The sequence below is a fragment of the Pinus tabuliformis genome, chromosome 4_1 (genome assembly GCF_031772625.1).
Source record: "Pinus tabuliformis cultivar Carrire ecotype Pingquan chromosome 4_1, CPIR1, whole genome shotgun sequence".
NCBI lineage: Eukaryota > Viridiplantae > Streptophyta > Pinopsida > Pinales > Pinaceae > Pinus > Pinus tabuliformis.
Window position 1 is genome coordinate 411,586,958 of NC_142303.1, and position 19,821 is coordinate 411,606,778.

The window sequence follows — 19,821 nt, forward strand, 5'->3', positions numbered from 1 at the left end:
AAAATTTCTGGGCACTGCCCTGGACCCCATAAAGTGGGGTTATGGGTGCCCCTGAAACCCCCTGATAACTATGTGGAAAGAATATAACACAACCCAACAAGGAAGTCCTAAGACCTCCACGTGGAAAGAAAGGATAAAACTACAGGACTCTAAAACTGTCCTACAGGAGGCACAGACCGCTCTACAGGAGACCTTGACAAAGCTACAGGAGACTAAGAAGCTTGAGAAAAATGCAGAAGAGAAGATCAAGGGGAAGGATGGAATAGCAGGGATACCAGAACCTAACCCACAACCTAGTTTATGCTCTTATTACAACCCTCTGGAAGGCGGGAAAATCATCCCACAAAAGTTTGCAATTCCTCTTTTCTTCGAGCTGGTAAAAGAAAGAGTAAGGAGCCATAGATGGATGCAAATTGCAAAGTCCAAAGGGGTGGAAGACATTGGCCACATGGAGAGCGGACTTAGAGAGATGGGTAGAGAGCTGGCCACTGTAAGGCATGTGGAAGCAATCAGAAGATCTCACCTAGAAACAGAGAATGAACAGTTAACAAAATAGCTGCAAGAAAGAGGAACCCAGGCAGCCAAGAACATAGGTGCAAGAGAAGGGAGCCTAGGCAGACATTGAAATTCCAAGAACCCAGCTGCAAGAAAGGGAAACCCAGGTAGAGACTGCAATGTTAAGAAAACTGTTGCAAGAAAAGGAAATCCAGTTAGCATGTATGGCCAGCTGGGCTATGGAGGCACTACAGTGCAGACAGCCAGCCAAATCATATGGAGTGTATCTCAAAGACTAGTGTCTATAATTCCATATCAAGACCCTGGCACAGAGAGGCACCATGCCTTTCCAAGATTATAGGCAGTTCATGGATTTATGCGAGCACAGTTCAGCAGAGGACAAGGCGAAGTTGGCAGAATTTTATTTACATAACATGGCCCTTACTGATATGAACTTATGGGACCCCAATGCTAGGTTGGGAGACCTATAGCTGATGGCCATGGCATCATGGATGAGTCATGAAGAGAAAAGAGCAGCAGAAATCAGGAAGTTGATGGAAAAAGAACAAGATGAACCCCTGATGATCAGAGCAGAACCAGAAGACCCTATGGCTCTAATTAGCACTCATCAGCAACTTGCAGCTGATCCTCAAAGTGCCCCTAAGCACATCAATGATCAGGCCCAAGCTATAGCATATTTTGAGGATATGGAGAGACTGCTTGGAGATGACTACATTCATGCCTACATGAGAAGGTGGAACACACTGCCACACAACCTACAGATCAGGGAGTATCACTCCCCAAATAGAATGAGAGAAGCATTGAGGAGAGTGCCACTGTATAAGCACTCTATGCAAAATTTAAAGGCCAATTGGATTGGCCTCAAGATGAGTCCCCCACTGCTGCTAGGACTGCTAGAGGGCACAAAGGAGGAAGAAGAAAGACAACAGTGGGAGGAAGTGGACAGAAAGGTTGGGTTCCATGATGAAGAAGAGGATGTCACATCAAAGGCATGGAATGTTAGGGAGGCAATCAAGGCCATCAAGGATGAGGAGATCAACTAGTTGCTCAGAGGATGAGCAACACTTTCAGTAGGGGGGTGATGATGAGCCCCATAAATGGGTAATTATATGGGCTCATTCTACCTCTTAATTCGACTTAATCCACCATTATCATTAGTTTATTGCATTTTTTTGATTATATTTATGCTAATAGACTGAATTGGGTTAGTCATTATGCCATGAAGTCTAATGTGTGCTTTATGCAGATTTTTTGGTCAATTTTGGACAAAGGTAAAGGATTTATGAGCATTTGGCAGCCAATATTCAAGGAAAATAGGGAAGAGGATTTGTAGGGGGGTGTCCCCTTCATTTATGAACCCTTACCTCAAGTTCTCCATTAGAAACTCGGAGGACAAGTAGCCACATTAGTGCATCCAAGGGGCAACCGAGCAAGTAAAGAAGGATTGTTGTTTATCTGCAGTTTTGGAAAGCTGAGCTCCTTGATTTTAGGAGGGATGTTAAATGATTCCATTTGTATAAGTAAGGGGACTTAGAGCCTCAGTAGGTTAGCTAGTCATTAGTAGAATTTTTGCACTTTTGTGCAGCACTTGTTCAGCTCATTTTCGAGCTTCTTTTTGTGGACAGTTCATGTAATGTGACTCTTATTTTTGATAATAAAGATGAAACAGTTTTTGAGCCAGCACTGATCTCTTTTAGAGGGCTAAATCTCTTGGGTTAGGGCCCAACCCAAGCTACCCAGCACCTCTTGCCTTGTACTTATATGTTTTTTTCTTCAGTTCATGAGTTAATTGTTGTTACATGAATGCATTCTACCTTGTTTAGATTAGGTTGCTTTTGATGGTTTGCATAGCTGCTTTTGTTTCAGTTGCTGAAGTAGGTTCACACAGTGATAGGCTAAGATTCAAAAAAGGCAAACAATAGGCCCTGATCTCTTTTCTCCCTTCCTGGGATCATGATTTGAGGTCATGGCACCATTGCTGCCACCAAAAACACAGTTTTGCTCTTCCATGCAATTTCTAGTGTGATGACTTGAGTTGAAAGTTAATGTATTGCTTCAGATTCAGTTTTCCATGATCATTTCCTATTTTTACAATAGATCTCTTTGCATGCTTTTCTGTTCAAAGGTTATTGTTCAGCATTTTTTGTTTCTAGGTCAGAAATTAGGTCACTTAGAGATATTTTTGTTTTCATGGTATAGCTAGTCCTTTCTTTGATCAGTTTTTGTAAGTAGATGTGCAGATCTCTTGCAGGACACCTCCACTCACCATACATCCATGAAGTAGCTAGCATCAGCTCACTTCTCACAGATTTCCCAAGTCATTCGCAACATTTCACCAATCTGCCCTAATTTCTGCATTTTTTTCCATAAGCTTCCCTCTTGCCATTTGAACAAATCCAACCATCCTCTTCTTTCTTGATCTTCCTTGACAAGCTCCAGACACCTTAACACACCCCTCTAGTCTTCAGCTACCCTTTCCCACCATTTCTCCACCTTCAAAACCTCCAAAAATAACTCTCGGCATCCTCCTGTAGATCCCCTGCAACCTCCTGTAGAATTTCCTATAAGTGATTTTTCGAAATCCAATTGCAAGGGAAGTCTTCAAAAGGGTGCTAGAGGCTTCTTAGGACTCCCCCACACGTTCGTACACCCCCGAAAAAACCAGATCTACCCTCCGTCACCACCAAACCTCTGCCACAATAACAAACAGATAAATTACAAGCATAATAATTTCACATAAAAACACTCAAAAACACAAAAAGATGTTTTCTTCTCATTTCCTTTCAGAAGTAGCTTGAATAGATGCAATTTACCTTTTCAGTAGTCAATGGCACTCATTTCATCAGTTTTCATCTCTTTTCCTGCAAAAGTAGGGTTAGTTGGAAAAATTAGGGTTTGCTAGGGTTTGCATTACACTTCAGTCTTCTTTCTTTTTCTGCAAGTAGAATAGTCTCTGTAGAGTTAGCTCTCTTTCATCATAGTTAAAAGATTCTTCTGGAAACTCATAGAAGTTGGCTTGAGCTCCTAGTGATCTTGCACCAGCTGACCAAGTGACAGCCTGCAGTAAGAGCTAGTACTTGTGCATATAGCACCGTCGCTTCCAAGTTTGTTACGAACTACCGGGTTGATAAAAGTAAAGTAGGAAGCCCTAAGAGTTGCATCATTATTGTTGCAATACTGGTGCTGACCACCTACTCACCACACTTATCAATGTATGGAATTATATTCCTTAGCTAATCCACTGGAGAATTATGCTTACAAGATTAGTGAAGCTCGTCGAGGGCAAGGGGGTGGAGGAACAAAGGTGGAAGAATAGGAGGCAGAGGTCTGATCCATTTTTAAATTGTGATCAAGAGGGGCATGTCACAAGATACTAACCACTGCCCAGAAGACCCTAGTGCTCTCAGTGCAAAATCAACACACATGTAAGAGAAGACACTTTAGATCTTATTTCTAGATGGGAAGAGTCTAACTGCCAAAGGGGAAAAAATTTAATCAATGTTGAACCAAGGGTACCTGAGACATATTCCCTCTCAAACATTATTATACTCACATGGGGAGGGAAGAAGACCAAAGTTGACTTTGGAGATTCTAAACAACCAAGAATCATAAAGCTAGCCTCACCAAAGTGCTCATACGATTTTGACCAGTAGAAGTAATACTACAAGGAAGCCACGGAGATATTTGACAAATTAACTCTAAGCAGTGAGCCCCAACGAGAACAACCAAGGTTTTTAAAATCTAGGAGCCTGGACTTATCACAACTCAATATCGGACCCATAATAGAATGGTTCAGGTCGTTTATGCATATTGTGAATGATGATCAAATGCCCAGATAATTGTGGCAATGTCTTAATGTTGTTGTCAAGGATGGGGCAGTCAAGCAAAGATTCATTTCTGCCAACTTACCTGAAAGACACTCTAGGAGGGTGTGCAAGAACATGAAGAGATCAGGGAAGGAGTTCCAGATTGATGCTTAGATTACAATTTTTAGATCAAGGATACAATGCTAGACCTAGGCTCAGATGTGAATATCCTACCAAGGAAAACCTGGGAAGCCTTGGGAAGGCCTAAGTTGGTGTTCTGTCCAATTCAGCTATGCATGGTGAATCAATATTGTATACTCCCAATTGGAAGGCTATAAGATGTAAAATTTGGCATAACAGGGTGAAAACTTATGCTGACTTTGAAGTAATAGATATTATGAGGGACAAAGAACCATATCGGACATTGCTTGGAATAGACTGGGATTTTGAGAATTACGCAATAATTGATCTAGAGAAGGATATGATGACCTTTGAAGTGGTGGGAGTTAGAGTGATTTAGCCCTTGGACCCATACCAAGGGCCAAGCTCCACTGAGATGGTAGATGATAGAGAAGAACTTGAGTTACTGGATCACTTATATTGGTTGACGATAGGAAGAATAGAAGACTATATTAATTCAATGGTAGGAGGATCGATCAGTTAGAGGAGTATTCAGAGATCAAAGGTCAGATCCAAGGCTACATGGGATGACGGGTAGCAATTCTGACATGAGATCAACACCAAGCGTTGTGCCATGATCCACCATATCAACTTCGTTGGTATTGAGGTATGATAATTTGCTATTTTCAATGGCATGGGTTTTGTTACTGATTTTCTTAATGAAGTTGATGCAAACATATATTAAGTACACAAAGTACCCTTAATGTACATCACCTTACAACAGACACTAGCAAGGTGGTGGGGATCTCACCGTAACCATCTCAGAGAATGGCAGGAGATTAATACAATAATGAGGGCCATATTTAGGTATTCAGAGGACTACCTGTTGTGGGGAAAAATGCCTATGCAGGACGATCCTATCCACCTAAGGTGTGACAGTACCTTAGCAACAAACGAATACAGCTACTTCGGTTTCTTTCTTCCTTTATGAAATGAAAGAGGAGATTGGTGGACTTACCGTTATCTTTCGGTTGTCCCTCGATCTAGATCCTCTCCTCTTTGTGTGTCCACAGCTACTTGCCTCCTTGCTTTTGCTCCCACGCGATCACAAGAGAACAGCTACCTGTGATGAGAGAACAGCTACATGCAACAAGAGAAGGACACAATACAAAGGCAAATATACATATTCATAAATGATTCAGGATTAGAAGTAAATCAAATACACTAATGCAAATAATACAATAAACACCAGCATATAGGAAAGAACCAAGAAGCTTTATTGATTGATAAACAAGGTTCAGGAAGAGATACAACCCATAGGGTTCCAACCCAGCATCTCCTTCCCAGCAGAATGGAATTCCTTCTTCAGCCCCTTTCAAAGCATAAACACCCAATGATCTAACCACAAACCAACAACAATTCTTTGCAAATACAATATTCCAGCCTCCCATGACCTCCTGAGAGAGATCTATATATAGGAGTTTTGGAGAAAGGATGAGTCAGCTTGAGGCTATCATGGAGCTGACTAGTGTCCTCTCCCACTTCAGTTCTTGAGTCCACTTGGAGGTTCTTGCTTCCACTTGGAGATTTGGAACCTCTTACTCATCACCAGTCGAATTCCCTGATCCAAGTGTCATTTTGGAAGCTTCCTGGGCATTGACACCTTGAGAAATGAGTCTGCCACTTGTCCAGTTACGCTCAGCGCAGGTAGCCTTCTTTGCAGTTGACATTCAGTGCAGGTAGACAGTGGAGCAGTTGACATTCAGCGCAGATGCTCAGTGGAGCAGTTGACATGATTAAGAAATGGCCTGTTTTTGAGTGTTTTCAGGTGGAGAACTTTTATGAATTGCTGTGGTTTACTGGCCTTGTTCCTCTAGGGGTAGGAACAACATGTTTAGGGACTTTGGATCCCTTAATTATTGACATTTCATGCTCAGTGATGTAAGGCACAAAAATGTCTATAACAGTTGCCCCCTAAAGTATGAGGCCGTTTATCGAGTGAAATGCTTTATCCAGGGGAGTCCGAAGTTCATCCATTTGCTGGGAGGAGACCTGTAATAAGATACAATACAATACATTATGATTCATACAGCTTTCATGATCTAGTTGAGGCGGGCATTCCCATGCTCAGCTTTATAAATACATTTTGGTACATAGAACAGATGATCGTCTGATGGTAGACTGATAATTCTGGCGAAACTATCATCCTTTGAGTAGGATGATCATCTGCTGCAATGATGTACATGTCAAATGTCTTTATATTTCCTGAAATATAATTGCAGCCCGGATGGATGAAACTAGATCCAGGGTCTTCAATCTCGTTCGATCTTCACTCTAAGTACAAGTCGATCCATGTGAGAATTGCGCTGAAGTCGAACATGGAAAGACATCGCTTGATTACCGTCAATGATGTAAACCTTTAACAAGCGCGAGAGGAATCACCGATAATGATAATGACCCTCAGGTACTGCAATACAATTCACATGGTGTGAATAAAGGACTTGGCGTCGAACACCACGCAAAATCTTCTGGTCGAACGTCATTGATGTATACCTGTTGCCGGAAGTGAGAAACTTGCCATTGAGGCGTGCAAGCTTCAAAGTACTGAAGGGGTTGTTCCTAGATCAACTTCTTGGATAATGAGCTGATGTCGACAAGAAGCGATCCGTCAAAGGAGGGCCTTAATGAATCCCACATCAGTGACATGGAACGGAGCTAATGATTTTAATGGAGGTGAAAACAATCTGTGACATATGATTCAGGGTGGTGGTCATGAAATGGATGAAGGATAATGTATGGCAGTGGATGGGACCTGGTTGACTCTTTCTAAACGACTTCTCTTGAACATATGGCGACACTGATGCAATGGATTGGTAGCATTACCCCAAATATGGATGGTGTGGCAAAGACCATGGTGATGTGACCGGTGAATGAAACAACCCAACCCGATGTGGTACGGAGGAAAAGTGTCATGTTCAAGAGCGACCTGCTACCATCAAAGACTTCTTGATTTTTCCCAATTTTTCCCCAGTCATTGCTGACCAGTACCTCTTTATTTTTGTCAAGCTTGAGGAGGATAACATATGCTTGTTCTATAACCTGCCCTTCGGGCAAGCCCATCGCTATGTTTTAACAAGCCTAGCGATAGGGAAACTCGTTCTCGTCTAAAGACAAGTTTGTCGCTAATTAGTGATTTTAACAAGTCTAACGACAAGGAAAACTCGGCCCTTTTCATTTTTAGAGAGTCTCAAAAGGTACATAAAGTTAACTCCAAATTTCCTTTTTCGTCATCTAATCCCTTAAGTTCGAAAAAGTATAAAACAATACAGAAGGGATGAGTTTTCGATAGTTTTAACGAGCCGAATGAAACAAGCGCTCGATCTTTTTGTGCAATAATCCCTCAGGTCCAAAAAGATTAAAATCTAGAGGAGGGATAGCTCTTCCGGTCGTTTAACGAGCTGGAAGGCCAAAACTCGGTAATCTTTTCATATTTTACGAGTCAGTTGAAAAGAGCTTAAAGAAGACTCGTCTTTCGAGGAACGAGTGATGAACAGGGTTAGCAGCTGATTCCAGGTACAGGTTGGAATTTTCCAATCACGGCAGTGTCACAAGGATGGCTAGGTGAAATCACTCTTCGCAGCTGTTCCTCAAAATGGGTAAACAATCATATGGAGGTAAACGATCGGCCAAATGAAAAGTGGAGGTGACGGTACACAAACACGACCAAGGCTTTTATGGTTGATTAGGTTACATACTTCAATGGTTATTTACCGGGATGGGTTTATTTTTTAACGAGCTTGAATGCGCCGCTAAAACTGCTCAATCTTATGTTTATTTTTTAACGAGCATGAACTATGTGCTAAAACTGCTCGGATCTTGCGTTTATTTTTTAACGAGCATGAACTTTATGCTAAAACTGCTCGTTATACCAGTCATATGATACGAGTGTCTCAATGGAGATTGCTATTTTTTAAGGAGCTTCATCTCTCTTGTGCTTTACTCTGCACCCTTTCTTTATGCAAGTTCGGAAATGGCCAACCCAAAAAACAGATAAATAACCGCTCTTTCCTTGCACTCCAAAAAGGTTTGCATGCCCCCAGGTATAAAATACAATTTCAAGGTTGCCCCTCCTCCTTCTCACCTCTGCTTTTCTTTGGGTGTTCACAGCTACTTGTCGTCTTGCTAGTTTAGTTTTAACGATACTTGTCTTCTCGTTAGTTTTAACGGGTCTATACGATACTTGTCTTCTCGTCAGCCCAACTTTCAATAGATTTTTTGCAAGATCGCAAGAGAACAGCTACTTGCGACAAGAGAGCAGCTACTTGCGACAAGAGAAGAACACTACTCAAAGACAAAACATTTGTGTTACTGAGGGAGGCTTACCTCTTTCAGGTTACCCAAAGATTGTCTCGTTAATCAAAACACTTCCTTGGCCTACCTTTTTCAGGTTACCTAAAGATTGTCTCGTTAAACAAAACACTTCCTCGACAATGCCTACCGAAATAGACAAAGGTGAGTGACGCACACCGCCACCTCACATAACTTTGACAAAAGAATCTTTTTCCAGAACAACCCTCTTTCCTCCATGGACGGGGTACAGACTAGTCATATTCTTTCGCGGAAATCCTATCTTATACCCGAAGTTCTCTGCCGAAGCAGACCAGGACGCATGCCCCCTGGGTTCCAGTCATATCCTCCCGGATTACTCACGCTCATCAGGAGGACGGACCGTGGGTTGAGACACTTCTTGCATGAATAGACCATTTAGGGATGGTATATGACTATTTACGATGTGTGATTCGAGAAACGAAAGCTGGTCCACGAGCTTGACCATTCTTCCTCCATGCGGAAAACACATTACTCTAAAGAGTGAGGAGATTACTGCTCCCATGCAATATATATAGTCTCGTCCAAGGAGTAGGTTATAATCCAAGGGTCCTTGAACGACCATCACGTTCATTTGAACGGTCTTCCCTTTCAATGTTATTGGCACATTGGGGAGGATCCCTAAAGGGCGACTGGTTCCCTTATCAAAGCCTGATAGATTTCTCATTTCAGGCAAAAGCGTAGGCGAACCAAGCGCTTTCCAAGCAATAGAGGAAAGGATACTCACAAATTCCCCTTCATCAATAACTGTACCAGCCATTACCATTCTGTATATTTGCACAATGATTCTGAATGGTATGCTAGCTGGCAAGCGGGGTCTGCTTAGTTGGTTCCAGTCAAAGGACACAACCAGGTTTCTTGGTGGTGGGACCGAGTAAACGGCCGGATAGCACTCTGATGAACTTCCTTCCTGCGATAAAGGAATGGCGGCATTGCTCCCTTGATCATCAGAGTTAGTGCTGATGAAGAGAATTTGGACAGTATCGTCTTTATTCTCCTCTGTGATGGTGTCATTTGAAGATAGAGCCTCTGAAGGCAAAACCGGGTCAACTGCCGTCTCAACCTTTAGACTTTTGTCAGGTATGGATTCAGACGGTTCATCTTCAATGACAGGTGCTTCGGCTGACCACCTGGGTGGGTCAACCGGATTCTCAACTAGCGAGGGACTTGGCAAGAGTTTTTGATATCCAGGAGGAAGATTCGCTCGCAATATCGGGCGATCTTCCAGAACTATTTTCGCCTCGTCTAAGAAGGGACAACGGTGGATGGCGTGATCGCCTTCACACAGTCTGCAGGGAAATTTAGCTTTCTCGCTCTGTCCTGGAGCTTCACTCCCACTAGTTGACGGTGAACAATCGACATGGCTATCAGAGGTCGATGCTACCGAATTGTGCAAACAGGGGGACCAGTCTCTTAGTATCTGGGGGATACATGGACAATCTCTATGGAAGTGGTCTCCCCTGCATATGACGCATGGCGATTTAGGCCTTACGAGTGCTGTGTGTGGATTTTTGTTAGATGACGCTTGTTTGCCCCCAGTCGCCTTAGGCTCCTTCTGCTTCTTTTCTTTCTTCTTCTTCTCCTTCTTCTCCTTAGGAACCCGGTTCTTTGAATGACCAGTTCCATCAAGCGAAGAGGAAGGAGGAGAGGAAGATGAAGTGGAAGGCTGGTGGGCAACTCTTGTCTTATCTAACTGTTGACTCGACTGTTCAGGAATGGTGGTATTCTGAATGACATTGGTTGAAAAGAGCCATACTGGTAGGCCAATTGTCAGTCCTGGAAGCGACAATGTGGCCATGTGGGGCGCACCAACATCTCCCCAAGAGGAGAAAGGACTAGGATTTCCATCAAGGGGAACTCCTTGTTTGGTGTGCTCCATCTTTTCAACCTAAAGATCAACGCGGGAATAAGGGTGATTGTTCCATTTAAAATAAATTGTTAACGACGCTTTAGACACAACTTGCTTTTTCACTTTTAAAGAGTCGAGAAAAAGCTAAAGATGACTCTAGTCTCCTTCGATGTTTTAACGAGCCCGAAGTGACAAATGCTCGGATGGACTTTTTCTGTTATAGAGTCTGAAAAAGGCCAAAAGAAACTGCTCTGGAGATCTAGGCAGAGGGTGTGCCAAACTTTTCGCAAAACCACAGAATACTTTTTACGGTACGGGTGGTCGATCTTCGTGAATGCTGTGTTCACTGCATTGCGATCAGTAGGGCAACCGACACGGCTTCCTAAGGATAAAGGATATATGCCTATAGGAGTCTCCCAATATATACGCGACGGTACGTGGGAGCACAAGTCCGTATTAGTGTTATCGTCCCTCAGGAGGAATCACCCACCTTCTTAGAGATTGACAGTCACTAGGCTTAACGACGCCAGAACACGTCTCTACCTAGACCTCTATGTTGTGCGTTATGTTGCAAAGCGTTGTTAGGTTCATTCAATATATTTTAAGTTGATCTTTTTAAAGTTTGTCTTTCAGGATCACCACGAGATGTATTGGTACAAATTCCTAAATGCAGTCTAAGATGATAAGCAAGCTTTATAATCTTTCAACTTTGAAAATCCTAGCTACTAAGGGAAAAGAGAGCGACTATCTTTTCTCAAAGAGCAATCAGCACACTCTAATGCACTCTTCCTAAATCAAACATGCAATCTTATCAAAATGCAAAATGCACAATGCAGGTGTTTGTTTTCACTTTCTTAGTATAAATGCCTACAAAGAAAGCTTTTTGTACAACTTTGAATTTGCTTTTAAATGACTGAAAATAAACAAGTTTACTTTTTCCAAAATCAGCAAGGGTAGAAGAGATTACAAACACTTTGCGATTTTTTGAAAGGAATACTTGTTTCGACACTTAAAAGTGACAAATTCAAACCAATAAGCAAAAGCAAATGATAATCAAACTGCAAACAGCCAATGAACTCTCTCCTAAGATCACAATCAATCAATCAATCAGATCTGAATCAAGGCTACAGGATGACTATTTCGCTCATGCAACGGAAAACTGTAAATGACGCCACAAACACATAAAAACACTTACAGTCTTTTTGTACAAAAATGAGGCGGAATTCAAGCAAAGAAAAGGGGTATCAGAGGTGGTACCTATGTTGGTTAAAGGCTGCAAAAACAGAGATCAAAACAGGGCAAAAGACAGCAAGGAACCCCAGCTGCACAAGGCTACACTGGTTCAGCGCAAGTGAAACACTGTCAGTTTGACATCCAGCGCAGGTAGCCTTCATGGGACCTGCGTTGAAACGCAGACTGCCTTCACAGTGTCTGCGCTAAAAGGAGAAACTCTCGTTTCTCTTGGTTTCCGGGTCATAAAATGCTCAAAAATCAACTGTTTCAGGCCAAATCAGAAACACAAGCAAGGTATAAACAGAGGGATGCTTTGAGAGGGTACTAAAGACTATCACAAAGGATCATCAAGTCATTTGTGAGTCCATTGTTGAGATCATAGACAAAAACCCAGTGAAGGATCAAAGCAGCAACATTCTACTTTGCAAAGCAGTTCAATTGTTGCTGTTAAGTCTATGAGGTAAACAATGATGCAAACAAACAAAATGACTAAAACAAAGTTCTTCCCCAGTGGAGTCGCCAATTTGTTGTGGGGAAAAATGCCTATGCAGGACGATCCTATCCACCTAAGGTGTGACAGTACCTTAGCAACAAACGAATACAACTACTTCGGTTTCTTCCTTTATGAAATATGAAAGAGAGGAGATTGGTGGAATTATCGTTATCTTTCGGTTGTCCCTCGATCTAGATCCTCTACTCTTTGTGTGTCCACAGCTACTTGCCTCCTCGCTTTTGCTCCCACGAGATCACAAGAGAACAGCTACCTGTGATGAGAGAACAGCTACATGCAACAAGAGAAGGACACAATACAAAGGCAAATATACATATTCATAAATGATTCAGGATTAGAAGTAAATCAAATACACTAATGCAAATCATACAATAAACACCAGCATATAGGAAAGAACCAAGAAGCTTTATTGATTGATAAAAAAGGTTCAGGAAGAGATACAACCCATAGGGTTCCAACCCAGCATCTCCTTCCCAGCAGAATGGAATTCCTTCTTCAGCCCCTTTCAAAGCATAAACACCCAATGATCTAACCACAAACCAACAGCAATTCTTTGCAAATACAATATTCCAGCCTCCCATGACCTCCTGAGAGAGATCTATATATAGGAGTTTTGGAGAAAGGATGAGTCAGCTTGAGGCTGGCATGGAGCTGACTAGTGTCCTCTCCCACTTCAGTTCTTGAGTCCACTTGGAGGTTCTTGCTTCCACTTGGAGATTTGGAACCTCTTACTCATCACCAGTCGAATTCCCTGATCCAAGTGTCATTTTGGAAGCTTCCTGGGCATTGACACCTTGAGAAATGAGTCTGCCACTTGTCTAGTTACGCTCAACGCAGGTAGCCTTCTTTGCAGTTGACATTCGGCGCAGGTAGACAGTGGAGCAGTTGACATTCAGCGCAGATGCTCAGTGGAGCAGTTGACATGATCCAGAAATGGCCTGTTTTTGAGTGTTTTCAGGTGGAGAACTTTTATGAATTGCTGTGGTTTGCTGGCCTTGTTCCTCTAGGGGTAGGAACAACATGGTTAGGTACTTTGGATCCCTTAATTATTGACATTTCATGCTCAGTGATGTAAGGCACAAAAATGACTATAACACTACCCATGAAATTTTATTAAGTATCGGGGGAGCTCCGAGCCCCGGAAATACCTACAAGGTTGTAAGGCCAGATGGATCAATGAAGGACTTCCATATAAAGTTTTGGTGCATATCTTTGTATGTAAAGGAAGAGATAAGAACACAGACTGGTGATTGGGATTGTATGGAAGCTTCCTTCACAGATGGCAACGAGAGGATAACAACTTCTTTACAAGTCATCAAAATGGTTTTCCTCAAGGTAGGGTAGTTGATGGAGGGATGTATAGACTAGAACACCTTTGAGCATATATATGAATCTAGATTCCATGAAGTTGTAGCTTTTGGAAAGATAGACCTAGAGCCTGATGAAGATGATTTTGAGGAATTAAGACATCTGACATTCAAGGAAACTAGATTGGAATGAAGTTTCGAAGATGGGCCTATAACCAATGGTATGCAACTACTATCTCTAAGGTTGTGGAAACACAACATTGGCATTGATGAGAAGTCAAAGTTAGCCTCAATTGAAGATTATTGGGATGAGCGGGGTACCACGGAAATCTTCGATCTCCTAAGAGAATATAAAGACCTTTTCCATTTGTTTATTACAGAGCTTAAAGGGATTAAGAGGGAGTTAGGAGAGATGAAGATTGTTCTTAAATCTGATGTAAATCCAGTGAAATATTGGTCGTATAGACTAAACCTGAGAGTCAAAGAGAAGGTGAAGAAGGAGATAGACAAAATGTTGGTAGTGGGGACTATCTTCCCAGTTGGCAAGGCTAATTGGATTAGTCCAATTGCTATACATAACAAAAAATATTATAAAGAAATTTGAGTCTATGTGTATTACCAGAGTTTGAACAATGATTTTGTTCATGATCCCTTCCCCAACCCTTTCAACGATGAAGTTATAGACATTGTGGTAGGAAATGAAGCTTACTCTTTTATAGGTGGATTATTTGGTTACCATAATGTCCATATTGTGGAAGAGGATAAGAAGAAAACCACATTCACCATTAAATGAGGATCCTATGCTTACCATGTCATGCCTTTTGGACTCAAGAATGCACCAACATTATTCTCAAGGATCTTAATCACTGCCTTCAGGAATTATATTCATAGGTTTCTATAGGTTTACATGGATGATTGGACCATATTTAGTTTACTAAAAAATCAATCCAATTTTCTCTGAGTGATGTTTAACCTTTGTAGAGAGACACATATCTCCCTAAACCTGAAAAAATGCATATTCGTTATCTCTTTCGGAACACTTTTGGGCCATTTAGTTTATAAGGAGGGAGTATGTGTTGATACTGCTATAGTCATAGTGATCTTGAGTATGCTCCCGTAAATAAGTTTTAAACAGAAGAAATCCCCCATTGGCCAAATAGGATATTACAAGAGGTTCATCCAAAACTATGCATCGATCACTATACCATTAGAGAATCTATTGAAGAAAGATGAAAGGTTCGCATGGTTAGATGAATGTGAAGCTGCTTTTGATGAGCTAAAATAAAAGCATGCAAGTGCAGCAATCCCAGTTTATCCATATTGCAACAATCTATTTCACGTTCATACTGACGCATCGGATGTTGCCTTGGGAATCATCCTAGCTCAACCCAAAGATGGAAATCTTGATCGCCTAATCTACTTTGCTAGCAGAAATTTGTCCACGATAGAAATGAATTATACCACGACTGAATGAAAAGCACTTGCTATGGTGTATTCACTACAAACATTTTGGCACTATCTTCTGGGGGGCTCATTCAAATTATTCATTGATCATTCTTCCCTAAAGTAATTGGTGAAAAAGTCGATACTTGAAGGAAGGATTTGTAGACGAATTTTTCTATTCCAGGAGTTCACATTTGAAATAATTGTCAAGCCAAGAAGATTGAATGTGGTCCCTAATCATATTTCCATGTTAGAATTAGGCAAAGCTGGAGGGTTGGTAGATGATCAGTTTCTGGACATTGACCTATTTCGAGTCGAAGCCATACCATACTACTTGGAGGACATTGCATTAATTTTAGCCATAGGTAAATGCCCATAGGAGTACATGAAAACATAGTGAAGGCACATGGCAGTTCATGTTGAAGAATTATTAGTTGTTCATAGGAAAACTATATAAGTTGGGCCTTGATAAGATATTACAAAGGTGTGTTCTTGATAATGAGAGTCATGATGTATTGTAGGAATGTCATTTGAGAGTTTCAGGTGGGCATATTGGTGGGAAGGCCACTGTGAAGTAAGTGTTGCAGACATGACTCTGGTGGTCCACACTTTTCCGAGATGCAAAGGAGTATGCCAAGAGATGTGACATTTTCCAGAGGGTTAGAAAGCATCACACTAGAACGAACTTACTTTCCAGCTGGTAGGAGCACTCCAGGCCTTTGAGAAATTGAAATTTGACTTTTTGGGATGTATTAAACCACCAATGCATCACTCAGATGCCAGATATATTATTACTGCCATAGATTACCTTTCCAGATGGGATGAAGCTGCAACAATTAAAGATTGCATTACAGAAAATGCCCCCAGATTCATCTTTGAGAATATTATCACTCCATTTGGATGCCCCCAAAGCCTCAACAATGACTAGGGGACCCACTTCATTAATGATACAATTTCTTCACTTTTGGAGAATTTTATGATCTAGTACCACAAGAGCATCCCCTACCACCCTTAAGAAAATGGTATTGTGGAAGCTTTTAACAAAATCTTAGAGAGTGGGCTCACCAATATATGCTCTTCCAACCGAGATGATTGGGGCAAACAATTTTAGCTACACTATGGGCTTATTATACAACTATCAAGCACTTGCACAATTATACACCATTCCAGCTAGTGTATTATTGGGATGGGGTCCCTTGGGTCAGTTTTGGGGAAAAATCTCAAGTTTTGATGTAAAAATATGTAAAGTCTCCACAAACTATGGATTCCGAGTGCGTATTTAGTTAAGAGTCAAATAGGTTTGCCCTCGTTTATGTATACTTGAGTCAATTTTTGAAGATATACCCATGGTCCGCGAACCATGGGATTGTATAAATAGGCGTGTCTTAGAGAGTCTAAGGCATATATATGTCCTTGTCTATGGGTATGATGAAAGGATTCTAGAGAGTTAACACACAGAAGTAAGTCTTAGAGGGGGAAAAGGCTCTGTAGCTGAGTGCACAGAGGCCTAGAGTAGTGTTTGCAACTGAGTGGGTAGACCCCTGCAGTTGAGTGCGTAGGGAAGTTTTGAGTCTGTAACCTTATACTAAATATAAATAAAGAAGATTGTTGGGAAAATTAATATGTTTTATCTATTTCTCTCTATTATTTATGGTTGCGATATATGCTGTAATGAATAATGTCTTTATGAAATAATGACATATTGATGCATGAATTTACTGGATCCGTCTTATTAATTGAATGAAATTAAGGTTAAGTGATTACACGAAGATCATAACACTTTCTATTAGGTTTATTGAACTCTTGGGTAGATCTGAGCACAGACTGATCCATGAGTAATACAAGGTGCGCGTAAGTAGCTAATTCGTCTGCTTAGGGTCTGTAAAGGCCAATTGTAGGCCTTCATGGAGGTCTAAAGACCATTCAAAGGGAATTGTAGTACCTGTTAGAGTCGGTCTAGTAGCCCTCCATCAGCGATCAAAGCTCTTTGCATTTGCATAGGTAGGTGTCTCATCAGTGTCATTCTTTGCATTCCGTTAGGCATGCCATAACCCTGATGGAGGAGCTGGTGTCTTTGTCCCCCTCTGGGCACTGCTGGATCAGCTTGTTTCAGTCATTAAACTTTTTCAAGGTTACTTGTCTATTGTCTTGAGATCAAATTTTTAGGTCTAGGGTTTTTGGTCAAGTTTGTCTTCAAGCTCATGTCTCTGAAGGTCAATAAGTACCCAGCAAGCCAGAGGGATGATTTTTAAAGTGTTTTTTCAAAAGATTCTATCTTCTACAGTTAATTTTCACCTTGGATTTAAAAACCCTGTTTTTAAAGCCAAAGTCATTTCTCAAAAATTTTGTGAAAATTGTAAAAAATTCAAAATGATTCAAAGGACAGCATATAACCCTGGCTCCCTTGCCAAGATCCCTCAGAGCCTATCCCTGCAAAAATTATCAAAGAAAAGCATCAAATCAATCAGTTTCAGGACAAAAGGAAACCAAAAAGTCAAGTTTATAAAGTGTCATGGAAAAAACATTATAAAGTGGGTTATGATATGAAATTAATTCAAACAAGGCTATAAAAGCCCTAATCTCCCTCTATCAAGCCTCATTATGCATCCAAGTGATAGAGCAACTGATTGCAAGAGAGTTTGAGTGAAGTTTGTGAGTTGGGAAGGCGCGCGACCCGTCGAACCAGGCGCGCGACCCGTCAGAGGCGCGCGACCCGTCAGGCACCCTCCACCAGTGTTAATTTACAACGCGCGCGACCCGTTGGGTGAGGCGTGCGACCCATCAACACTCTCTCTGCCAAAACCGCCAGCAAACTTGCCAAGGAACCACAAATTGCCAAATTTTGCAAGGTAGGCCCTCCATCATAAAAAATTATTGCTTGCTACAGTTCAAGAAGGTCATGATTGTATTTGTAAAAGTCTCCATTTGCAAGTGAAAGTCTCCATTGTGCTTTTGGTTTGAAGTTGTCAAATTGCTAGGGTTTTATATGCTGTTTTGAGGTATCCCATTGTTCTCATTTTTTTTTCCATCTCCCATTTCATATTCCTTATCATTCTATGTAAATTTCCCTTCCAAATATGTGAAAAGCCCTAAACCCTACCCCTCTTCCCAAGAAATCAAAAAATTATACCCTAACCCTACCTCTCATAATATCCTTGTAAATCAAATTGTATAATGATGTATATGCAATAATTCTTCCCCTAAACTCCCTGTTTTATTATTATTCCCATTTTCCCTTTAAAGTATCCCTCCCCTAACATTTCCCTTGTGCTCCTTATCCCCTTGAAACAACATTCTAATCATCAGTTTACAAAGCAGAAACAACAGTATATTTCAGCCACTTTGCTCCTAAAACAATGTCAGAAACCGAAACCAATTATCAGCAAAGTGATGACCATGCGTCAGCTTCAGAGTTTGAGGTACAGAGGAGGCCTCACAAGGGTGGAAAGGGCGGTCATCATAGGAGAGAGGAGCCCACCTCTTTGACCGATTTGCAGGCTTGTCCAATGGCAGTATCATGTTTCCGTTATATGTCTTGCTATGAGTTTTGCGAGAGGATCTCTCAGATTCAGCATCACAGGGAGTTGGATCGCTTATTTGTTTTGCATTTGCATGATGGACATGTGAACCTTGTCGGGGTGGATTTTACATTGACACCCGAGATGATTGCTCAAGCCACAGGGATACCTAATGTCAAAGAGGTGTGGAATAAGCGCAAGATGTTGGACAGTGTTTAGTATGAGCCTTTCATTAGACCTGCATTCATGAGACACTTGACGGGTGTTTTTCCCTTCAGATTTCTGAGGAGTGAGTATGCCCCCATGATGAGGCTTATCATGCTCTATTTCACCTGTGAGGGCAGATTTTCACAGGTATATTCGTACCATATTCGCCTGTTGATGCATTTCACACGGGTACGGATGATGAACATCCCTGTTTTCATGTGCCAAAACATTGAGAGGATGGTGCCCTTGATGCAGAGGAAGAGCCCAGCACAGCAGTATAGGAGCCTCTATCATTACGGTTTGATTCAGCTTGTGGTCAGACATCAGTTGGCTCAGCAGGGCATCACATGGGAGGAGTTCATCTCTCGTGAGTTCTTTACAACACCACCACCACATTCAGAGATTGTTCATGAGGAGGGAGGACCATCACAGCAGCATGATATCCCCGGGACTAGCCATGTCAGCTCTTCTCCATTTGTCACTTATCAGAGAGGACACAGGGCCTTATTTGCAGCAGCTAGGCGAGTATTTTCTCCACACCAGGTGGAAGGGGTCTCGCCTTCTTCATCAGCACCATGAGTGTTATCTCCACACCAGGTGGAAGGGGCCTCGTCTCCGACAGCAGCACAGGTATCAGAGAGGGGCAAACAGCCCAGGATTGATGAGGGGCCATCAGGTGTTCCGGATATAGAGCTTGTTGATCTTGATGTCAGTTCTCCTAGCCTAGAGTCAAAGGAGATCATTCAGCACCTTAGAGCTGAAATTGATGCATTGTAAAAGAGATTAGAAGGGGCACAATGGACAATCTCATATCTAGAACAGCGCAACAAGTAGTTGGAGGATGAGCAAACTCTTGATGAGTTATGGAGGATTCGTAGTGACCGCAACTTGAATCGAAGAAGACCCGGTGATTTAGTGCCAGTTG

At 41.7% G+C, this 19,821-nt stretch overlaps 1 pseudogene; it reads right to left on the bottom strand.

The window, feature by feature from the left end:
- LOC149176056 (uncharacterized) overlaps positions 1-19,821 on the bottom strand; it is a 149,369-nt pseudogene that overhangs the window by 1,170 nt on the left and 128,378 nt on the right.